The sequence below is a fragment of the Oxyura jamaicensis genome, chromosome 3 (assembly GCF_011077185.1).
Source record: "Oxyura jamaicensis isolate SHBP4307 breed ruddy duck chromosome 3, BPBGC_Ojam_1.0, whole genome shotgun sequence".
In the NCBI taxonomy this organism is placed as follows: domain Eukaryota; kingdom Metazoa; phylum Chordata; class Aves; order Anseriformes; family Anatidae; genus Oxyura; species Oxyura jamaicensis.
The window spans coordinates 25,664,343-25,686,026 of record NC_048895.1 but is presented as its reverse complement, the minus strand read 5'-3'; the positions used below and the strand labels follow the sequence as shown (position 1 = coordinate 25,686,026).

General features: G+C 51.9%; 1 long non-coding RNA gene across 1 annotated transcript; it reads right to left on the bottom strand.

The window, feature by feature from the left end:
- Positions 1 to 615: 615 nt before the first annotated feature.
- On the bottom strand, positions 616 to 2,064 carry LOC118165350. Its single transcript, XR_004750002.1, has 3 exons — positions 1,904 to 2,064; positions 1,079 to 1,148; positions 616 to 905 (listed from the first exon to the last, which is right to left on the bottom strand). It is a non-coding gene; the product is annotated as an uncharacterized LOC118165350 (long non-coding RNA).
- Between the last annotated feature and the right edge of the window lie 19,620 nt (positions 2,065 to 21,684).

The window sequence follows — 21,684 nt, the reverse complement described above, 5'->3', positions numbered from 1 at the left end:
GCAGCACCAGGTCCTGCAGTCTACGGCCTCTGCTATGAACAGCGTAGCCCTCACTAGCCTTAAAATCCAGAAATTCATCACACCCACTGCCACTGCTTTTCCAAAAGGAGCACATTTTTTCATTTCAGTTTGGGCCACGTAGGCAGACTGGCTTCTCTCTCATGGTGAGCCCATCGCTCTGGTGACAAACGCACTGGATTTCGAACAACTGCGTTCGAGGCAGCTGGTCTCGAGTGGGCACTTGCTCCTTTGGGAGAAGGCGTTTCTGAGAATCCCCTGCTAGGCAGGAGGGCCAGGACCACAGCCCAGCCTGCCCACAGCCGGCTGCATGAGCACAAGGAAGCCTTTCCTCTCCAGGAATCTCCGCATCTGGAAAGTGGGGGGAGCCCCGCAGTGAAATGACGAAAGCATTGCTGTCTGATGGGGTGTGAGCACTTACAGAAGAACCTAGGCAGCTAAATTAGTGTGGACAGAAACAGCCCAAAGAGTTTTCCTTTTTTTCAGTGGTTCTCTACTCGCAATGCACACTCTGAACCCTTAAAAAGTCTAATTACGACTACTTGTACATAAAAATAATGAAGCTGATCTTAAAGAGGAGGCGTAGGGTGTGTTTGGTTGCTTTTAGGAGATCTGCACCGAATTAATTTATTACGTTTTTTTTTTATCCTGGAGAGGTTTCAGGCTGTTTTGTTTCCAGGGCTGCTAATGTAACAATAGGATGTGACCGAACTATTAGCAGCCTCGGGCACCGTCCAAGTGATTCACCAAAGCATTTCACTTGTACCACAGCTGATAGCTCTGTGTCATTCGGTGTGCCAGACTGGAACGCTCGATGTTTGGATCTCGAGTTCCTCCCAGACAGAAAGGCGCTTGGGAGGGGCTGCACTCTATCTCCGGGCTCCTTCCTTTTCAAAGAAATAAAGTAGAAAAAAGAAAAAGATCTGATTAAGCTCATTATATTTTGGAAAATAAAAAATACAAAAAAAAACTACTTATGAGCTGTCGGGGAAAAAAAAGTCCCACGCTTTCTGAGAAAATGGCTTAAATCAATGGATTCCTGCCATCTTAGCTGTCTCACCTTTCCTGCTGGCTTGGCTGTGATTTACATCTGTATTGATGAAGCAGCGATCCTGATGTGAAACAGCATTCTGCCAGGGTGGTTTACCCAGGGCAAATAACCGGAGCAAAATCTATGCACCCCTTCAAGTATGTCAGCTCACTGATTTCGTGGAAGAAAAAAATAGAAGTGGGTTTTCCTTTTATTTTTTTCTCCTTTTTATTTTTATTTTATTTTATTTTATTTTTTGTTGACATTTGCTTTCTGCAACGGAGTGCCCCAGCCTCCTCTGGAATTGCCTTGGCAGATGCAGCAGCACATTGACCTCTCCAGGAAGCGAGGGTAGCTCTTTCCATAAACCACCACCCCGCATTCCTGCTTTCTCACCTTAGCAATTTTTTAATGCCAAATACCTTTTCTGACAAGATTTACAGGGGTCTTAAAGAGTCTTATCAAAAAACAGATTGGAAAATGGTCTGACGGCCTTCCCGTCTGGTACAGAAGGGAGTGAACAGCGTAACGAGGCTAGAATGTTTAGTAGCTTGTGTGATTGCACAAATATTTCTTTTATTCCTAGAAATTGGGCCCCCCAAAAAGGGTTTTATGAGTTTGATGGATTGGATTGCCCCCTTCCGCACTGTCGGTTGCTCTTTTTCACCTCCAGCAATACGCAGCTGCAACATGCTTGGTGACCCCGCGAGCCCGAGTGAAAGCAGTGAGCATCTCCCTAAATACTTCTCTATCAAAACCTGCTCAAGGAGACCAGATTAGGTAGAGGAGGAGTCCTGCAGGAAGCACCTGCACTGGGATATTTAGCTCGGCATTGTGCTACCCAATGCTGCTGACCTGTTCTGTGATCTTGAAAAAAGCCCCCTTTCTTTCGCGTTCCTCTCTGATCCCATCGCCCTTTTGTCTCCTAGTGCTTTGTGGCAGAATCGGCCCCGTCCCCTTTGTCTGCGGGAGCGCTGTGTGAGCAGTGCCTGCCCCCTGGGCAGCGTGGCCCCTCGTGTGTCACGGCATGGTACATTTTGGGGTGTTGTGCAAGCTGGCAGCACAGAGGTAGGGAGATAAGGCCTCGCCTTTGGATGCTGCTGCAGCTGCTGGTTGCTGGCACGGCACCCCAGGTGGATTTCCTGCTGGTGCTCCAGCTAGATGCAATGTAAAACAGCTTAAGGGAGAGTTTGCTCAATTTCAAAGCAGACCCGAGGGTGTTTTTTTTGGAAGAGGAATGCCAGCATGGTCTCCTGTACAGCTGCAGCTGCTGCTCTGAGACGGGAGCTCGTGTAAGCAAAGTGAAGTCTGCTGGGAGCAGCGGAGCTGTTGAAGCCTAGCTTTCAGCAACTGCATTGCAATGCTGAAACTCCCTCCCATACAATACCCACCCCTACAACACCCTCCAGCTCTCCTCAAATCCCCTGCCCACCTCTGGGCTGTCTACCAGACGTGTCGCCTGGTCAGCCAGGCTCGCCACAGCCTCTTTGATGCCCATCAGCTCCTACCACCCTGGTCCGCGTGTCCACAGCACGTGGCTAAGAGCCCTTTCCAGCCGATGGGGCTGCCCTGAGGAGGCCGTGATTTGGGCAGACACAACATCCACCGAAGGCGGGCAGGTCTCCAGGAGAGAGGAGGGAATTTCACACAAAGGTGGTCTGAGAAGTGAATGAGGGAATAAGAGCGTATGATGAAAGGAGGCAGTTTTCCATAGCTTGGATCAGCCTGAGCTGTTAAGACTCCCAGTCTGGTCCAGTCCTGGAGTATTTTGGCTTTTTGTGCATCCTGGCTACCCGGCTTTTGGGCTGTTCTGTCTCATGGGGCTTCTTGTAGTTGCTGGAACAAAAACATGGTTGCATGCATGTTTTTCTTTACAAGTTTAATGGGGATAAAAAACATACAAAGGTAACGAAGATAAAAATCCCGTGACATCTGTTTGCACTTTAAAATTATTGCATAAAAACTGGAAACACAAACAAAGCTAACATTTGATGTGCGATGGGCAGTTTCCCCTCTGCCTGTGTGACAGCCTGGAGCTGCTGATGACTAGACGGGCTGCAACTACAGCTCGGAGAAAGCCACAGGAAAATAGCACCTGATTTACAAAGCCAAGCTTTCAGCCTCTCTGGGGTCCCCAGACAGGCGGGAGGTGACAGCCCTGGGCAGCCCCCGTGGCTGCTGACCTTCCCAATGAGCAGTCCGTGGAGATCCTGGATCCTAAGGAAGGTGTCGGGGCCGAAAGGGGGCAAGCGTGGAGCAAGCACATCTCCTCCCTTCACCCTCCATCACGGGTGTCCGTTCCAGCTAAGCAGCTCGGTCAACGAGCAGCCAAAGACAGGCCCCGGAGCAGGATAGCTCATACCCTTCTGACACATATGGTCATTATTTACAGCGATCCTGTGCCTTGCTGACTGCATGAAAAATTACAGAAGTTGGCTTGGTGGTACAGAGCTAACTTAAGGCAGACAGCACGCCCCCCCTCCCTTTAGAGGGAAACTCACTGAAATCCCCAGGCCGGCTCTCAGAAGCCAGCAATAAGAATGAGAACAAAAATTGCATAACTTAGTGCTATTTGCAATGGCCCCGTGCCTTCTAGCTATCCAGGCCCCTTCTGAGTTTTGCTAAGTTCATGGCTGGTGCTAAAATGTATGTTATTCCGCTGGAATTCCCCAGCCTTGAACTTCTCCTCTTCTGCTTCTGTGGCCTTGAGGGAAAGGGCAGGTGTTGCCAGCTGCCCCCCTTGACTCTGTCAGCACACTTGTATCAAGCCCCTCTTGCTCTTCTCCCTTCTGAGCCAACGCATCCCAGCATTTTTGGGGTCTTGTCAGACAAAAGCTAGCCCCCAGCCATCCCCATCGCCTTATCTCCTATGGGACTGGCGGCAGGGGCTGCACGCTGGGTGCTGCACAAGTGCTGGGACCGCAGCAGTGTGCTTTCCCAGGCCCTTTTACAGGGCGCCCACCTCCTTCCTAAGCATTTCTACTGATCTCTTGGAGCCCTGGAAAGCCCACAAGCCGCAGGGCTCCAGGTCACATTAACTTGTATTCACCATCCTGGGCTTCCTCCTGCACCTGGGATCTTCGCTGAGCATCTGAGGGGGGTCTCCCCAGGCTTCCTCAAGGCCCTTCTCGTCCAGCAGGCACTTGCATCACTTTTACCTCCTTATACATCTTCCTTAACTCACTACTCATCCTTCTTGTATTATTGTATCTTCTTTTCTAGATCATTTAAGAAGCCAGCACGTGGTGCCTGCTGACTCCGATAAGGCAGCTTTGACGGGGAGGAAAGTGGGAAGTAAGTAAGTAGTGGGTAAGCATTACTGTGTCTGGGCGAGAGTGTGCCAAGCTCCAGATCCGGGATATCTGGGATTGCTGCATAAAGCAAGGGATCTCAAGAGGTTAAAATACATGTAAAAATAAAATACAACCTCCTAGAGGTTGCCTTTGACTTCAGGGCCTGACAAGAGGATTTGAAGAACAGGACACACCGTTCTTGCAGGGGAGCATTTCTTGAGCCCACTGACTCTTTTTCTAGGCCAGCCTGTGGCAGCAAAAAGCTCCTTCTGACTTGTGAGCCTGTGCTAGCAGCCCTTCTGCTTTACACCAGGACTGAACCACCTGGTATTTTCTCTGCGGGATGGGAGAGCATAAGATAGGTTGTGTTAAAGCCCAGGGCCCATCTGACTGTGGATAAAGAAAAAAAAAAAAAAAAAAAGAAGAAAAATTTAAAAAATGAGGGGAGAGCCATCACACCGCATGGACAGATTGCTGGTAGAAACCTCCCTCCAGCTTTCTGTTAAGGTCAGCTCAACAGAAGCACTTGCTTGGAAATATGCGTAAGCAGTTCTCTGGGAAAGAGCTCTGGAGCAGGCTTGGGCAAGGCCTGGTGGGACAAACGTGACTGCAGTCAGAAAGCACTCTCCTTTTTCCCTGGGATGCAAACTCACTAACCCCTGTGGGATGGTGGACACAGCACGAGGAACGAGAGCAAGGATTGCACAACACGCAATGCTAGAAACCAGGCTTGACGTTCAGCCAGTGTAAATTTAAACCAAGTGCTATACTGGGACGGATCAAAAGTCCACCTAGTTCGTCCTCCTGACTTTGACAGCAACTAAAAGCCTGACTTCAGAGGTCCAGCATAAGAGGCAGACCTCAGCAGGGTGATCTTTCCCCCGTGGACCCTCTTGGCTTCTGCCAGCTAGCGTGGCAGACATGTCCAGAGATGGAGTTCTGGCTAGGCCATTGCATTTAACAACGAGAGGCTTCTCCAGAAATTAGCCTGGAGCCTTGTTGGGACCTCCTGGGTGTTTGCCTTCCACGATATCCCGCAGCAATGGGTTCCACGGGGTGGCCACGGGGTGGTCGTGCACCGTGCGAGAGGAGGTGGCGTTGCGGAGGAGATGGAGGCCAAGTGAACGCACGCTGCACAAACCCCACATACACAGGACTGAAGACGATAAACTTTCTGTGCTTGTGAAGAAATCCTGCAGGCGTAACGTAAAGAAGAAACTGAGGAAGTCCAAGTTTGAAACCGGTTGCTGGTGATTACTGCATGAAGGACATCTTCACGGGAATTCTGGGGAAAGTAATTTTAATTGCGATGCTTTGAAAACGTTGTGTAAATAAAGTCTCTGCGATACATATGTTGCAAGTTATTATGAAGCCGTAAAAGAGCTAGGAAAGAAGAAACCGAAACACAAAATGTTCTGTGACGCCAGAACGCTCTTCTGGCGAGTATCAGTTTGCAAACCGCAGTGTAAGCTTATGCCCACAATTCAATTGACCTCCTGAAAGCAAAGGTAAACAGGAATAGAAGGGCAGGCGTCTGCGGTTCCCTCTCTCCTCTAGAGAAATTTATTCTCTGTTGAGCTCTGCCCCGTTTCGCTGGCGTTCCCTCAGCCTCTGAGCAGCTGAAACAAAACCAGCCAGAGAGCTCCTTCCTTAGGTGTGCAGGAATGGGGCCTGTGGGACACACTTCGCAGCTTTGAGAGCAACCACATGGCTCCCAGATCTAGGGAGGGAACCCTACACCCACCCCAAAAACCACACAAACCAAAGAAAAACTTGGTTAAGGAAGCAGCCTGCTCTGAAAGGCTGCACTTGGTGGTGGGAAGGGTCTGAACCGAACCTTAGCTGGCCCTTGGGCTCTTTGGGTGTGTGCTGCACACTTGGTCCAGTTTAAAAGCTTAGGGAAATCAGAGAGGCAGGAGCTTCCCCCAGGTCATCCACGGGAATAGGGCTCAGGAGTTTTCAGTTCTGCACTCGAATAGGCTGGACTTGAAGCACAGCACTGGAGAAGCCGCTTTACTTGTGCCTCTGGTCACATCCTACAGGCCAGGGCATGCTGTGGGCTTCTTCTCGTGGGACCCTGCATGAGCAACAAAGCTTTGAGCCAGGGGCTGCTTCCTACCCCATGTGTGCAGCACGGCGAGTCCCTTGCCTCCCGCATCCTTCAGACAGCTGTGATACAAACAGTCAGCCATCAGAGGATGGGTTTTTCCCAACTGTGAATGCAATTTTCAACCGGGCATCATATTCTCTGCAGCCGATGAGCATTTCTGGAGGAAGATTTGTGACCCCAGCAAGTGGCTCGGGCTCGTGCCCTATTCAGGAATTAAATTCACTTCTGGGTTGAGGAGGGAGTGGGTGCTCTAGGGTGGTCCACCAAACGCGGAGCTGCACCCCACAGCTGAAGACACAGCTGGAACAAAGGATTTCACAACGAGACTTTTACAGCTAAGGCATATGGGATCTTTGGATCTGGACTCGGTTCCCTGCCACAGATCTGCAGCAAGAGCAGAGGCTCTCAGGTTCCTCATCTGTACAGGGGGATGCTCCGTCCCCTCTTTACAGGAGGGCTGCAAACAAATGCCAACCTACCCAGTGGGCTGGTGGAGCCTCCCGCAGAAAACTCAAGGACAAATAATCTGTTTGAAAAGGGGACGTGAGTCAATGATGAGTTTTTATCATTTCGAGTGCATATTTGGTGTGTATTTATTTGCAATTCCCTCTTCTGTCCTCCCCTTTTGTACTTTAAAGCAATTCAGAAACAAACTGAAGTTATGTTTCGCATCAGCTCCTTCACGTTTGGGATCAAGTAACTTTTTTCCTCCTCCAGCTGTCGGAGGAAGCTGGTGGCTGGGAACTGCCAACAGAGGGGATTAGCATCTGCTGAACGCTGCCAGCTCCTAGGACTGATCCAACGCCAGGCAGTGCCCTTGATGGCTCTCAGCTCGCGGCTTCTCCCCCCGTCATTGTTCCCCTCCCAGCCTTCTCTGATGGCCACCCAGCTGTTCTCTCGCTCCAGCCCTCAGATTTACAGTCTGTCACAGCTCACAGCTGTGAGCAGGGCTTGAGCACGGCTGGCCTGCTGTGGTTGGAAGGACTGGCCCTCGTTTCTGTCGCTGCCACCTTGCCTTCCAAAAAATCCCAGGGCTCGGAAGAGCCAACAAAACCACGCACTGAAGTCTTCAGGCAGATGGGTCCCAAAGCAGCAGGTCTGCCCAGGCGTGCAAACAGCTGGATGCAGGGGCACCACGAAACACAGAGTCACTTCTCCGTTGTCTCAGAGGGCTCTGACCTTTTGTAGTCTGGAGGCGGCACTGGAAGGTCGGTATGGCCGGCTGCTTCACAGCTGCTCCAGACATACGGGAAGAGGGGTGCAGCACAGGTTTCCTACATCACCTTTCGGCCATCGGAGGAGGACACAATAGTTTATCAGCTCAGTCCTCAGCCCCGGGACCACTCTCCAGACCACTGCCTTCTAATGCTGATTCTTCTCCCCAGCTGCCAAAGGTTTGCTCAGTGGAGATGCTCTGGCATATCTGTCCTGGCTTCAAATCCCCTCTCTCCACCCCATGTCAGTGCTCTCACAGTGCTGTGCGCCCACCTTGCTGCATCTCCGTGATGCTGGAGAAACCCTCTCCCCAGCCCCTCGTCTCAGTTTGCCAGGTCTCTCTCTCGGGAGCAGGCTCGTAGACTTACTGCAGACTCTCAGACATGCTGCCAAGCTCAGCATAAGGCTTGCAGTTCCCTCTTTCCCAGCTGCAGGGTCATGCCAAGCTCTAGTCACTGCCTGGGGAAAGGGTGATCCTCTGTAGTCATTCCCCTCCCCTCCACCCAAATGCTGGGAGCTGCTTTGGCTCTTTCTGTGCCTTTATCCCTCACACCAAGAAAATTAGCCACTAATGAAAACCATTTGGCTTGCGAGTTCTCACTGCTCTTTCATTTCAAGGTCGCCTAAAACTGCTCCACTAGCCCAGAGACATGGAAAGTGCTGGCTTTATAGCTTCTGCTCCTCAGCTCTGAAAGCTTTAGGCTTCACAGCCAGCCCAGACTGCTGTTTCCCCTCTACTCCAACCACAAGTCTGCTGGCCACTTCTGCACGGAGATGTTGCAGCTGGCTGGGACTCTCCTGAACAGGCTCTCACACCAGTGGAGCTTTGCCAGCCCCTAAATTCATCAGTCTTCTCTTCCACTCCCTGGAGCACCTAGGGGCATCTCCCATTTCTGAGCTCCCTCCCCAGGCAGGCAGTCCTAAAATTCCTTGCAATTAAGAAGCCAGTTAAGTAATTGCAACAATTGCACGGTTACAGCATCTGTCGTCCCTAAGGATCCCAGGCACATCTCAAATGTGCTGTGACGCAGAAGCGCAGCCATCTCCGGAGAGCTGGTGCCCAGGTGGGACCCACCTCGTGTCTGGCGATGGTGTGTGGTGTTTCCTTCCAGGAGCCCAGGCTGTGTCCCCACACCACCGAGCGGCACGGGGGGGTCTTTATTTTCCTTTCAGAGACGGGGGAAAGCTGGGGCTGCTTGTTCTGAGCTGAATAATTGTGTGACGTGTATGGGATGCTATAGTGCCAGAGTGGGAACTGTGTGTGAAGTCGGATATTTGCAATGAGCAAGACCAAGAGCGTGGGGCACAAACCATGGATATCCCCAGGACCAAGGAGCCTGGAGCCCTGGAAAGCTTGGAGGCATGCCTGGTGGGGAGGAGGGAAGCTGAGACCACTCCCTCAGGTTGCACCAAAGGCCTTGAAAGAAGGGTGCAGGCATGGATCATTTCTTCAGTGCCTGGGAGCACTTTCATGCTGCAGGGGGAGACCCCCGGGGCTGCAGATGGCCCGGTCTGATCCCCTGGCTGCAGCCAAGAGAAGAACTTCTCCTCCCGGCAGAGCATCCTCCCCTCTGCCAGCCTCCCCGCAGCCAAAGCATTTGGCACCAGCGATAACCATTTCCCTTAATGGGTAATGACTGCCTCACCTCCCATGGGCCCGCGGAGGATTAAGGAGTTAATTGCTTCGGAAACGTACAACGAGAGACTAATAATAATAACAGGAGTGGCACAAATATTTCACAATGAGCAGCCTGTCAGATTCATCCTTCTTTTTCTTGCTCAGTACTCACTGCGAGGTGGCACTCTCCTTGCATTAGTTTGTTGATTTAATAGACAAAAAAAAATAATTGGTCTTTTTTTAATTGTGTTTTTTTTGGGGTGTGTGTTTTGGTGTGTCCTGTAACTTGACAGCAAATATTTGAAATTCAGTGTGTGTTAATGGGGGTGGCTCCTCGGAAACTGTGGGTGTTGCTGGTCCCTGAGCAGATGCGCATGTATGTCCTTTGGGAGGCAGATGGCCACAAAAGTCACTCAAATTCGTGCAGGAGACTGCAACGTGATGACAAGAAGTATCTTTAGCTGTAAAACACAATTTCTCTTGGAAGCGAAATAGCATCCCACTGCCACAGATCATCCAAAGGGTCTGAACCCCAGCACTGGGTGCTGGTACCAGGGGTTAGCACGGGACGAGCTCCGGTAGCTAACTGCTTGCAGACCGGCTCCATCGCTTGGAGGAAACCGCAGGCGAGCAGCACGGGGGTCTGGACGAGCGGGGGCGGGGAGCGTGGTGGCTTCCTCTCCTCTCGTGAGCGGTGTACTTTGTAAAATACAGATGTAATTGTCCTTCGAAACACATGTACGGCAGGGCGGGGAGGAGGGCGGGAGACAGCGAGCGGCGCTCGTCGGCTCCAGCGCACAGAGCGAGCTGCGTCCCGAATGGCTCGTCTCCCCACACATCTGTTTTGTGGGCTCTTTTTGTCACCAGAAAAAAATAGCAAGGCTTTTTGGCATTGCCACCAACAGAACCTGTACCCAGCTGAGGCAGGGAACGCCACCCCACGCACCCTTCTTCTAGCCCTGTCTCCCATCCCCGCTCCATGCCCCATGCTGGTGGGTCGAAGCGGCCAAGCCTGACTCCAGCTCTGATTCCAGGCACATCTGGAAGTAGAGGAGGAAAGAAAGCACACATCTTGCATGCCCAGAGGCTGCCTCTGAGTCCTGGATCATTTATTTGATGGCAATTGGGGATTTCTTGCTGAAGATGACACCAGAGACAGGGCCAACGTGGCGTATCGATTTGGTAAAGTTTAAGAAATTGCCCTTTGAATAAAATTTCAGCCATCGAGAGAAAAGTGCCTTGGCAGAGCTGGAACTGGAGCTCAACAGGGGCTGCAGGGCAGGAGCAAGGAGCAAGGCAGAGCTGGGGGCCAGGGCTGGGCTCGCGGTGAGGCTGTAAGGCAGGACCAAAGCCAGCAGCGAAGCTGTGCACTCCTGGATGGCAGTGGCACTGTGAAAACGTGGCTCACGGTGATGTACTGCACGCACCTCCTGAAGCAAAGCGCTGGCTGCGTTAACAGAGCACACATGGACTCCTTCTGAGTGGCGTCCCTTTGCGTGGCGTTGCCTTTTAAAACGTGCCAGAGGGATCAAGTACAAGCAGCACGCACATAACGAGCGTGACACAACAGAACAACAATACTGCACTCCCAAAGAATGCTAGAAATGCCGCAGAATTCATTGAAGATGCCCCAAATCCCCCTTAACCTTTGTGCCAGGAACTATTATTTCTAACAGTAATAAAGGCTGGTCATAAACCGTGGCATAACTCCAGGTCCCTGCAAGCCAGGACTGAAGAGATGTAATCAGGAGCAGAGCAGGGCTCAGCTTTCCATGCTGTTCCTTTTGACGGTGCATAATCCCAGCTGGAAGAAAGAAGGCACCAAAGACAGGCAGGTACCGGGTGGGTGCATCATCCTGCAGTCATTCCTGCTGCCAGAGTTCAGAGCACCCTGGAAGAAACTGAGGGGCAAAACACCCTCAGGAATCATGCAAACCTTGCTCCCACCCCAGGGCCACCGTGAAGGGTTTGTGCCAAAGAGGTTTACCTGGCCGAGCGAACACTGGTGCCAAGGCGGAGGGGACAGGGGGAGCTTTTCCCCTGGCAACCTGTGTGAATAATGCCCGTAAAATGAAGCAGAGCTGTGGGACAGGATTTTTGCCTTCCCCCTGTGATGTGCCCACTCCCCGCATCCCTTTTGTACCCACCTCCCCCGGCCGGGGCAGGAGCCTGAAGAGCCTGCTGGCGGCGCTGGGACGGACCCAAACACCCCGGTGCAGACGCAGCTACGATCTTTTGAACAAAACCCGGTGCGACACTGCCATCGGACAGCACGGCCCTCGGTGCACAGCCAGCCTCCGGACCAGGGCTCCCCCCGCACCCCTCTGGGAGCGGGCTGGCAGGGGGAGGAAGGGGTTAAAGGAGGCACTGCGGCCCGCACGACCCATCTGCCACCTCATCTCGTGTGACACCAGTCATGCGATGGGGGGGCGGAGGGCAGGGAGCAGCTCTCTTTCTCTCCTGTTTGCTGAACCTCTGATTATCATTTCTGTGCCGGCAAGGAGGTGGCATGCCATTGTGCGTCAGCTGGGAGAGCCTGCTGAAAGGGGGGCTTCTCCCTTTCTTAAAGGAGACGGCCCTTCCTAATCCTCCCCTGCCCGGAGGAATCGCCCTCCTCCCCAAAAGCCTTCCTTCCCCAGGAGGAAAGGACCCTCGCGTCGCTCCAGCCCACCCAACCATCCCCGCTCCAGCCCCGGGGTGCTGGGCTGACACCTCCCCAGGGACGTGGGGCTGGCGGTGCTGGGGCGCGCTGCCCTCTGGACGTAGCCCCCCGGGAGCGGGGAGCCGTGGTGCCCCAGCCTTCTGCGCGGAGGCTCTCAAGCAGGGGGGCCAATTAGCACTGATTGCCGCCCTGGGTTTTGTGCAACGGAGGCGCTTGGCCACGAGGAAGTGGTCCAAGCTCCTCACCTCATTTCACACAGGCAGCAGCAATCAGATGGTAATAACCGTGGGTCACTAGGAGGTGACCCCGAGGTGAAAGGCTCCATATCCCATTACTGGTTTACTGAGCTAGCAGCCTAACACGTCCCTCCAGCGCTTTGAATCAGAAAATGGCATTGAAACCCTTTGAGAAAGTCCCTGCTGGCTGGTGTTTAGCATTGTGCATTTCCCAGGAGATATGTGGGAACTGTAATTAAAATCCTCCATGGCTACCAAGCACCGGGACCTTGCCATTAGGGTTATGTGACTAGGTGGGAATTTATTGATTTATTTCTCGAGCTGTGCATGCTTACAGCAGACACCAACACTAATCTTTCTCCCGCTTCATTATGTCTGTGTACTCACCTAACTCTCACCATTACGCTTCCCGTTACTATCTGCTGGTATTCCGTGGCGTGTGGAAAGGCTCTGAACGGGAAGCATCAGCCCTGTTCCTATCCCTGCACGTCTAAACAGTTTGCATCCCACAGCACCAACGATCCAGCTGGCTCATTTGTCGCACCGGGCCCTGCAATGCACTGCAGATCTCTTGCAGCACCACGTCCAGATGCTCTTTTTAATTCTCCATCCTCACAGTGTCCAAGAGTACTTCCTTCTTTATAGCCATTTGTGCCATCCTGTTTTCCCATCATGGTCAGTGGAGCTGTGGGAGGGCTGGATGGAGAAGGCTAAGGGCCTTTGTTTCTGAAGCACTTCCACATATATTTTTTTTTTCCCCCCAATTTATATGATATGCACACAGTCCCCTTGTCCCACTCATCTTCTCTCTTGTCCCCTTGTGCCTGTGTCTCTTGCAGTGTTGCCATTTTGTCCTTTGTGGTGAATTTCAGTGTTTCCTTCACTTTCTGGTCTAAGCCACTTCAGCAAATGAGTCCCGCTGGCTCCTCTGGCCAGCACAGCTTCTCCCTGGTGCAGCACTGACACTGCTGCAACCACCAAGGCCTAAGGGCTATGAAACAGGTAAGGCCTGTAGGCAGGGGCAATTTCTTTTGATCAAATTATATCATTAAAAAAAAAAATAAATCAGGAAAACTTTCAGGCACAAAAGCCTTCTTTTCTGTTCTGAAAGACATACGGCAAACTCTTGCTAAGCACTGTCCGAGAACAAATGCTTTGAGTTCAATTTAGTTTTTGTGGTCAGATGGGCAATCTGAGAAGAAGGTGGAAAAGGCTTCTGCCTTTAACCTGTGAAAGGATAAGGGCTGAGAAGCAGTGATAAGCAGTACTGTGTAATAAGGCGGTGTACTTACTGAGCTAATGAGCTTTACCGTCCGCAGGGACTGTGAACTCCAGCTCCCAGCTCATCCTTTGCAGGTGTTTTATAATCTCCCTGGGGATCAGACTGCAACAGCAGTGGCTGAATGGCCATTTCTGTGGAGGAAGGCAGCCAGGTGCTTCTGCTCCCCTACCAGTTGCCCATGTGCGTTCATCCAGGGCTGTGCTGCCTGCCCGGTGGTGCACAGTTCGCAGGAGGATTTTGGGTGTGATGTGGAAGCATACTGCATGTTGATGGCTACAAAATGGCATGTATATATGAAAATATACACAGCTATTTATCTGCATGGAATGGCACATGTTCATACCCCAAATGGCAGCTGCCTTCTCCTCCAAAGACACCTCTCAAAATTCTACTGCTCCCTGCTTCTCCTGGCTCCTTTACCACTGTTGCTGGAAGCATGTGTTCCGGAGACGCTAGGCCCTGAGGAGTGGGCAGCAATTTCTTTCTACAGCATGGCAGCCTAAGCAAAAGCTGACCCTGAGGGGTTTCAAAATCTGAGCACGCTGGGATGAAGGCTATCATCCCTCTTGAGGGTGATCTGGCTCCTTTTTGAAGAGTTGGAGGAGTAAGGAAGAGAAATGATTTAGTCAGCAGCAAAGAATAACCCCAGAGGGATTTTTGACTTGGCTAGCAGATGATTACAGGGCCCTTAGCCTTTGCCTGAAGGCAAGCCAGAGTGTGAGTGTGCAGACAGGCCATCAGCAGGCAAACGGAATCCCTGACACCCCCAAGCACGCAGCCAGCCAACCCCACGGATGCAATCACAGAACAACTGGTCCTGCGCTGCTCGAGCTGTGTTGCTGGCATCCTCCTTTCCAGCAGGCCTCCTACTGCTGTGGGGAGCACGGTCAGCCAGGGGAATTGTGACTGGATGGTACCGTCAGATGTTTGAAGAGCATCCCTGCATGGGCAGCACGTCCACCTGGTGCTTCCCTGTGCAGGACGTGCTGTGAACCCAGGCTCCGTCACTCCCTGCTCGGGGCTGCCCAGGTGGTGGAGGGTGCGCAAAGGAGGCTGTCGGAGCAGCCTCTGAAGCTTCCACTTCGCTGGGAGTCACCTGGGCTTCTCTAGTGAGGCACCACAGTGATCCAAGACAGACAGCGTGCACTGGCAGAGAAGATTTCAAAGGTGCTGCATAGGGCACTGTAACTTAGGGAAGTGCAGCTGGCTCCTGCAATTACAGATTGATAACTCACATGGTAATTTTGTGAGAAGGCACCTCTGGAGGTCACCTGCTCACACCCCCAGCTTTACAACGGGTCTCTGAAGGTCATTTGGTCCAACCTTTGCTCAAAGCGTGGCCAATCTTTATATTGGACCCAGCTTCAGAGCTGGGACAAATTTCTCAGGGCTTTGTCCAGCTGTGCTGTGAAGATCTCCATGGCTGGATGTTACACAGTCTCTGGACAGTGTGTTCAGGTGTTTGACCACCCTCATTGTGAAAGTGTCTCCTTATATCTAATCATATTTTTTCCTTGCTGCAACTTGTTCTGACGCTCCTTGCTCTTTTGTGGTGCACCTTCAAAAAAAGACTTAATTTTCTATATAGTTTCTAATTAGGTATTTGAAGAGATTATAGCTAAGAATGCACAGGATCTTTTGGCCTCTTTCCGTGTGAAGGGGAGAAGAGAAGAAGCGGTATCACATCTCGACCTTGGAATCTTTTCATTCTGCTCATAGATGCACCTGCCACTGGGAACAGAATGAGCCAAATGATTATTTTACAAGCCAATAAAAACTGTTTTCAGGAAACAGTTATGATCTGACCTACCCTGAAGGATCAATTTACACTGAACTAACTCTTGGTAGACAATGTGATGTCTTTTTCTGGACTGCACATAAGAGAAGAAGGAACAGCAGAGAGAGAGGGCAGCTCTGGGGAAGTTGGTGATACAGGGTAGGAAGGAGTGACAGGGAAAAGAATCCAGAATTACTGACCTTTAGACATTACTGTTTGTAACAAGTTTTCCCGTGTTGGATGTGCAGCTTCTCCATGCTCGGGGTGCCCCCAGACAAACTGAATGGTTTCCCTACTGCAGAGCATTGCAGGCTTTTTGCCTAGTGATGTCTGATCATCTTATGCTGCCGCTTACCCAGCAGCTCTGCAGATTCCCAGAGTAGCTTTGAACACAATAAGAGAGGGGCCAAAGTGTCTTGTCATGGGTGGGAGCTTGGTGGAGCAATGTAGGATGGGGCCAGCTTGCCAGAGCTAGAAATAACATTGTGAATTGTATGTGCCTTTTTATAGCAGTGACTTTCCCCCAGCCATAACAATTTCATGAGCAATCAGAAGTGAAGAAGGCAGCCCAAGAGGGGCTGTGATTAGAGGAAATTAGAGCAGAACTTACCTGGGTCAGATACAGGTTCAGTATGCCCTTCTGGTAAATGAGTAGCTACAGAGGAACACAGCAAACCTCACTGCCCTGGGAGAACAGCAACTACCCAAACTGTGCCTTTGGCTGGGCAGCCAAACAACGGCTTGTGGATAGCGACAAAACGTATCATGGGTTTGGGGAGGCTTTTCTCAGAGGATTGTGGCATGTTATTAGGGAGGAAGAGAAGCTACAATGTGAAAATAACATGGTGTCCAGCAAGACTTGAATTCATCCTGTTTAACTGGACCTAAGGTAAGGCATTGCGGTAAGATCCTATGGGAGGAGTGCTCCCTGGCAGCACTGGCAATGCCTGATTTTTGTATTTCGTATTGGCATAGCAATGCCTGATTTTTGCAGGAAGGCCAGGGATCCAGCCTTCGTGCCAGGGCAAAGGAGACCAGACAGTAATGAGAGGATCATGGCTATAAAATCAGTGAGGAGTGGATGCTGCTGACATACAGACACCTGGGGTGGATTGCTGGTGAGATTTCCAGGAAAAAATTGGAATGGAAAGAAAAGTTAGGGAAAAAAAAGACCAAAAGAGTAAGCAGAAGACTAGGGCAGAGTGCTGGTAAACATTTGGATTCCTCAGGTTGGCCTAGAACAATGGCTGGAAGATGGGTGGACCATAGAAGGATTTAAGGCCAAGCTCTGACTTGCAAACAAAATTCATGTTTGGATTTGACCCTGCTGATTGTCATGGGTGTTGCTGAGTTTACAGTTTTCCTCACTGGTGGAGGAACACGTAGGGATGAGAGCAGTAGGGTCAGGGGTGGCTGCTCACTCCAGACTTGGCAGATTTTCCTCTCTGTGGTCTTTTCTCACTCTGGGAAAGTCCATCGTTGCTACAGCCTCATTTACCATCCTTTTTTCCGCCTAATTCTCATTCATGCATCAGAGGATGCAAATTCTGCAGTCAGCCAGAGGGATGTTGCCAGTGGAGTTCGTTAAAGATAATTAAAGCCTAGAATCACCTACGCACTTATTTTTATTTTGTTGAAATATGTTGCTTATATTGGGACGTGCCCAGAAGCAGTTTTTATTGCTTTTCCTAATTTTAGTGGCATGAGCTCTAGTACTCTTTATGTATTCTGCCATTTACTGAAAAAGACAGTAGGAGATAAAATTTCCCTCCTTCAAATGCCATTTTGTCTCAGGATTATCAGAAGCACAGACATTATTGATATTACTGCATCTTCTCCTTAGGTCAGCTGCTTTTAAATATATATATATATTATTTTATCACCTTTGTTTTGAATATGAGTGCTCAAAGACAGTTCTCAGGTGCTGTAAATGTACTCCCACTTGGGGACAGTCAGTATATTCAGCATCACGTTTGCAAACAGATCCTGATGTTCACACAGCTGTGGTGCAAAAAAGCAGCTTGGATGCATTACAGAAGTATATGGCAAGTCACGGTATTTGACAGCAGGCTTTGCAAACCACAAACCCAACTCTGGACAAACAGCATGGAGAGGTGAAGCAGAGACTGGTCAGGGCAGAGTCCAGTGGTGATGGCAGTAAGGTAACTCAGGGGAAGGGAGCACCTGGAAGAGGTGAAGACTTATGGAAGATTTCAAAGAAGGTAAGAGAAGATGTGTTAAGGTGGGATGGTGTCTATAAAATACAAATGAAAAGCTGGGAGGGTCCAGACTGACAAATAGACAAGGGGCTGTGGGGGATCCTTCACTTATTTCAAGCGGAAAAAAATGTCATGGCCAAAGTAAAGGAGGAGAGAAGTCATGCGAAAGAGGAAGAAGGAAAGGTTTTAATTCAGGGTTGCAAAGGTCTGGGGCAGATCCATCAACAGAGGAGAAGGAGATGTACGTAGAAGAGAAGAAGAGAAAGAAAAGTCACTGAGATCAGTGAATAGAAGTTGTCATCTACAGTACTGTCATGGCCACGGCTGCAGAGAACCACACTACTACTCATGGTGTGGCTGTGGTAGCAAGAGCTGCCAGCAGCCTTGGAGGTAGGACAGGTCGCTACATCTCCATGAACTGAAGAAATCATTTTGAGAAGACAACCAGAACTGCATGGGGAGGTAGCAGCAGAACAGAATCACAGCAGAGCTTTTTTCTGTTCATAGTGGATCAGATGCAGGTCGTAATGTCCATGTTTAAACCTTCCATGGGCCTGGCCCCTCTAACCAGTAGACACAGTTCCCCTGTCCAGTATTACCAGTATCTGCACCAACAGTATCAGCATGTGGCAGCAATGCTTTCAAGGGCTTTTAGGTGGTCCATGAACGAGAACTCTTTTCCCCACGGTGGGCTTCAGCACTCGCAGGGGTTGGAATAACTTCTCCCTCCACAATGAAAATGAAATAAAAGAGCCCTCCACCTCCTCCCTACAAGCAAAGTCCTGGCCTATTAACTGGGATGGCTGGGAGAGGGGGGGGGTGTAAAGCAGGGGAGAAACATATCTTTGTGTCTGCTTGACAACTTTGTAAGAGGCAATGTTACCATGGCAATGGGTGGTCTTTAGTGAGAAGGGGAGTGAGCTCTATAGTGTCAGGGTGAGGAGAAGGGGGAGCGATGCCGAAGGGAGGCAGCTTGAAAGTAGAGCGGGAAGGGGGAGAAGGGTCTGCACAGCAGTCATCAGAGGGTGCTGGTCAGAGAACCACTATTGGCAAAGGGCAGGTGGCTCAGACAGCAAGCCTGAGGGCTGGCACGGTGTCCTGCAACACGCTATCTCTCCCGACCTGCTATTAGATGGGCATCTCTGGATAGGGCCCACATCTTCCTGGGGCGAGCATCGCCTCCAGCAAACAGGGCACCGCAATGAGCCCCCCAGGCCTCTGCATGGACCGAAAGCCACCATCCAGCCGTGACCCCGCTGCTCTCCCCCATTCCCACCCCAAAAGCCCCTCTGCGTTCGGAGGAAGCCCCGTTGCCCGTGCCAAGGTGACCACACAGCGTGGCCACCAGAGAACGGCCGGCTGGCAACAGAAACCAGTTGTCTGGGTGGGAGCCAGAGAGATACTGCAGCCCTGCAGCGAAGCACCGCTGAAAGGCCAGAACCGCATGGGAAAGGGCCTCCTCCCCACCTCTCCTCGGATGTGGCAGAGGAGTTTCTTCGGTCTCGTGTTTTTTGCAAGGGGAGGGGCTCGGCGGCCAGAGCTGCCGCACAGTCGGACGATTGTGTGGTAGGTGGGGAGGAGAGGGAACAAAGGCGCAGTGCTGAGAGCACAGCACTACCAACAATCGCAGGGAAAAAACCAAGCCTTCCCCGTGAGCTCTGCGGCGTGGCACGGCCTCCGCCAGGCCGCCCTCTGCACCAGCACCGGGGCTCGGTTCCGCTGCCATTTCCCTGGGACCCGCAGCCAAGTGCCACGGTGCAGGGGAGCAGATGGACGGGCACGGCGAGCCCCTGGGTGCCGTCCCGGGCAGCACCCCGGCCCCACCACCCCTCTCCCGGGGGCTCCCCGGGGGCTCCCCGGCCATGCCCGGGCCCACGAGGCGCCGAGCCCGGCTCTGCCGGCAGGTGGCAGGGCAGCCCCGCTCCTCGGCCCGGCCCGGCCCCCCGGCGACGCCTGCGGGCATGGTGTCTCCATGAGGGGGCTGGAGGCACCTTGGCATGACGCCCCGCCAACTCCACGGCCCGCTGCAGGGCGAGGCGTGAGGCCGGGGCGGATGGCTCTGGCTTCGTGTCTTCTTCTGCCATCAGCCCCGCGACACGCGGCCACCGGGAGCTGGACCCGGTGGCCACGATGGGGAGGCTTGCCTCAGCACCCTGCCCCATGAGTTAGTTGTTCCTCGGCAGCCTGCCTGCAAGGGAAGCGTTGGGTTGGCTGTCCGCGGCCGCCCCACAGTGATGGGCATTTTTATTATTATTAATGGCAGTATGTTCACACCGAGGTTAGGTTACAGCTCCATTGTGAGCGGCTCTGCACAAGCGCGGTCGGAGACAGCCTGTACTCTGGGGAACACGCCGTCCAAACAGAAATGGCACCAAAAAGGGCAGGGAAGGGCGGCAGCATGGGGAGAGGAAGCGCTTTGCCCCGGGTTCATCCAGCAGGCCGGTGGCAAAAAAAAACAGGCTTTCTACACCCATACAGGCCCCTCATCCTTTGGACTGCATGGTCCTCTTGTGTAAGTGGAATAAATAACCTGTGACTGGCTGGTTTTTGGTGGTTCAGCATTTGTAAACGCTGACCGTTTACCCCTTGGTTAAAGCTAAACTTGCCTTCTCTTTCCCCAGCTGTTTAACGTAGATACAGGGAGCCAGGAGCCCACGGCGCTGTGCTCGGGGCTGTGAAGGTAAATCATTAACCCGCGGGGCTCCAGCCTGCCCCACGGCTGCCAGAGACCTCCGATGGAGGACCAGTGCCCACCCTGCCCTCCCGAGGACCAGGCCTGGGTGGGCAGCCCCCCGGCTTTACCAGGTGGCCAGCCAGGAGGGGAGCAGGACCACTGCGGGCGGCTGAACTTTTCACTCCAGCTTACAGAGAGGTTTCCAGAGATGCTTCGAGGGAGGGAAGGGAGTGGGAAGCAAGATTTGCAGGGGGACCAGCCTGGCTTTTTTGAATTCAGCTGCAGAGTTAGTTAACAAAGTTGCAGGTTCTCAGTCTCTTTTTCTCTTTCTTTGCCAACTCTTTTTTTTTTTTTCTTCCTCAATATAAATACCCTAGGGCAGTTTCTTTTCTTTTTCGTATGAATGTGATGATCTTTCGGGCCTGCGATTGGCTCCGCGGCTTGTCATCGAGGACACACCTCCTGGCGAGGGGCCACCGCCTCCCCCTCTTGTGAAAGCTTCCCCTTGTAACAAGTGAGCGTAATTACATCAGTTACTCACTAGAGCACAGACCTGCTTTAAATTTTGGCCTCTCAGAGCCTTTGAGAAGCTGAAGGACTAGAAAATGCAGTTTCAAAGGCCTGTAACACTGTGGAGCGTGCAACTCAAGCTGGGCTCTTCCCTCCCAGGATTTAAGGCTCCCAGTCACATGCAAGGAAGAATGAATATCCCTCTCGAAATGGCTACCTGTTAGGAGAACAGACCTGCCACACCAGGGGAGGATTTCCGCTTTACCAAAGCCTGGCCCACTGAAAAAAAAAAAATACACATCTGGTCCCTTTTGAATTGAGCCTTGGTGTAAATGAACCAGAAAAGGCCATGCTTCCAGGGGCACCAAGAAGGAAGGGAGCTCAGAGTGAGCTGCAGGGGCTGTGGACGATCCCTGTAAAAGAGCAGAGCCAGCTGAACAAAGGCATCTGTGTGCCAAAAGAAAACACATTTCACGCGGGAGCAAGGGTCTGCAGGACAGGGCCAGACCTGCTGCGGGGAGAGAGTGACCCTGAAGAGCAGCATTTGTGTACCGGGTGGGTACTGCAACATCAGCCTGACACATTTCTGACAGATAGGGATGGGAACTTGCAGCGCTTCTCTGGGCTTGATCCAGAAAAGGCTGAGTGCTGGGGGGGCGAGCATCCTAGCTGTGCTTCAGTGGGCAAGGTCCTCCACCGGGGTGAATCACCAGAGCACGTGGGGAGTCAGAGTTCTTCCAGCTGAGATCCTGCTCCACACTTATGGCAGAGTGTGGCTGATACAGAGGAAAGTTTCTGTGCAAGAAAGAAAGGAAGTGGTGTTCTGACTGGAGGAGAGGACTCACTTCATATCCCAGGGTGTCTGGTCCCTGCAGGGACACAATCCTGACATACAGTAAAGACGCTGCTGCTAATTGGTGAGCTGGAAGGATGTAGATGAGGTGTAGAGGAATTCAAACCATATGTCTGGCTAGAGATGAGTCTTCATTTACAGACTTTGCAGGGCGTCATAACTGCTATTCTGACACGAGATGAACCTG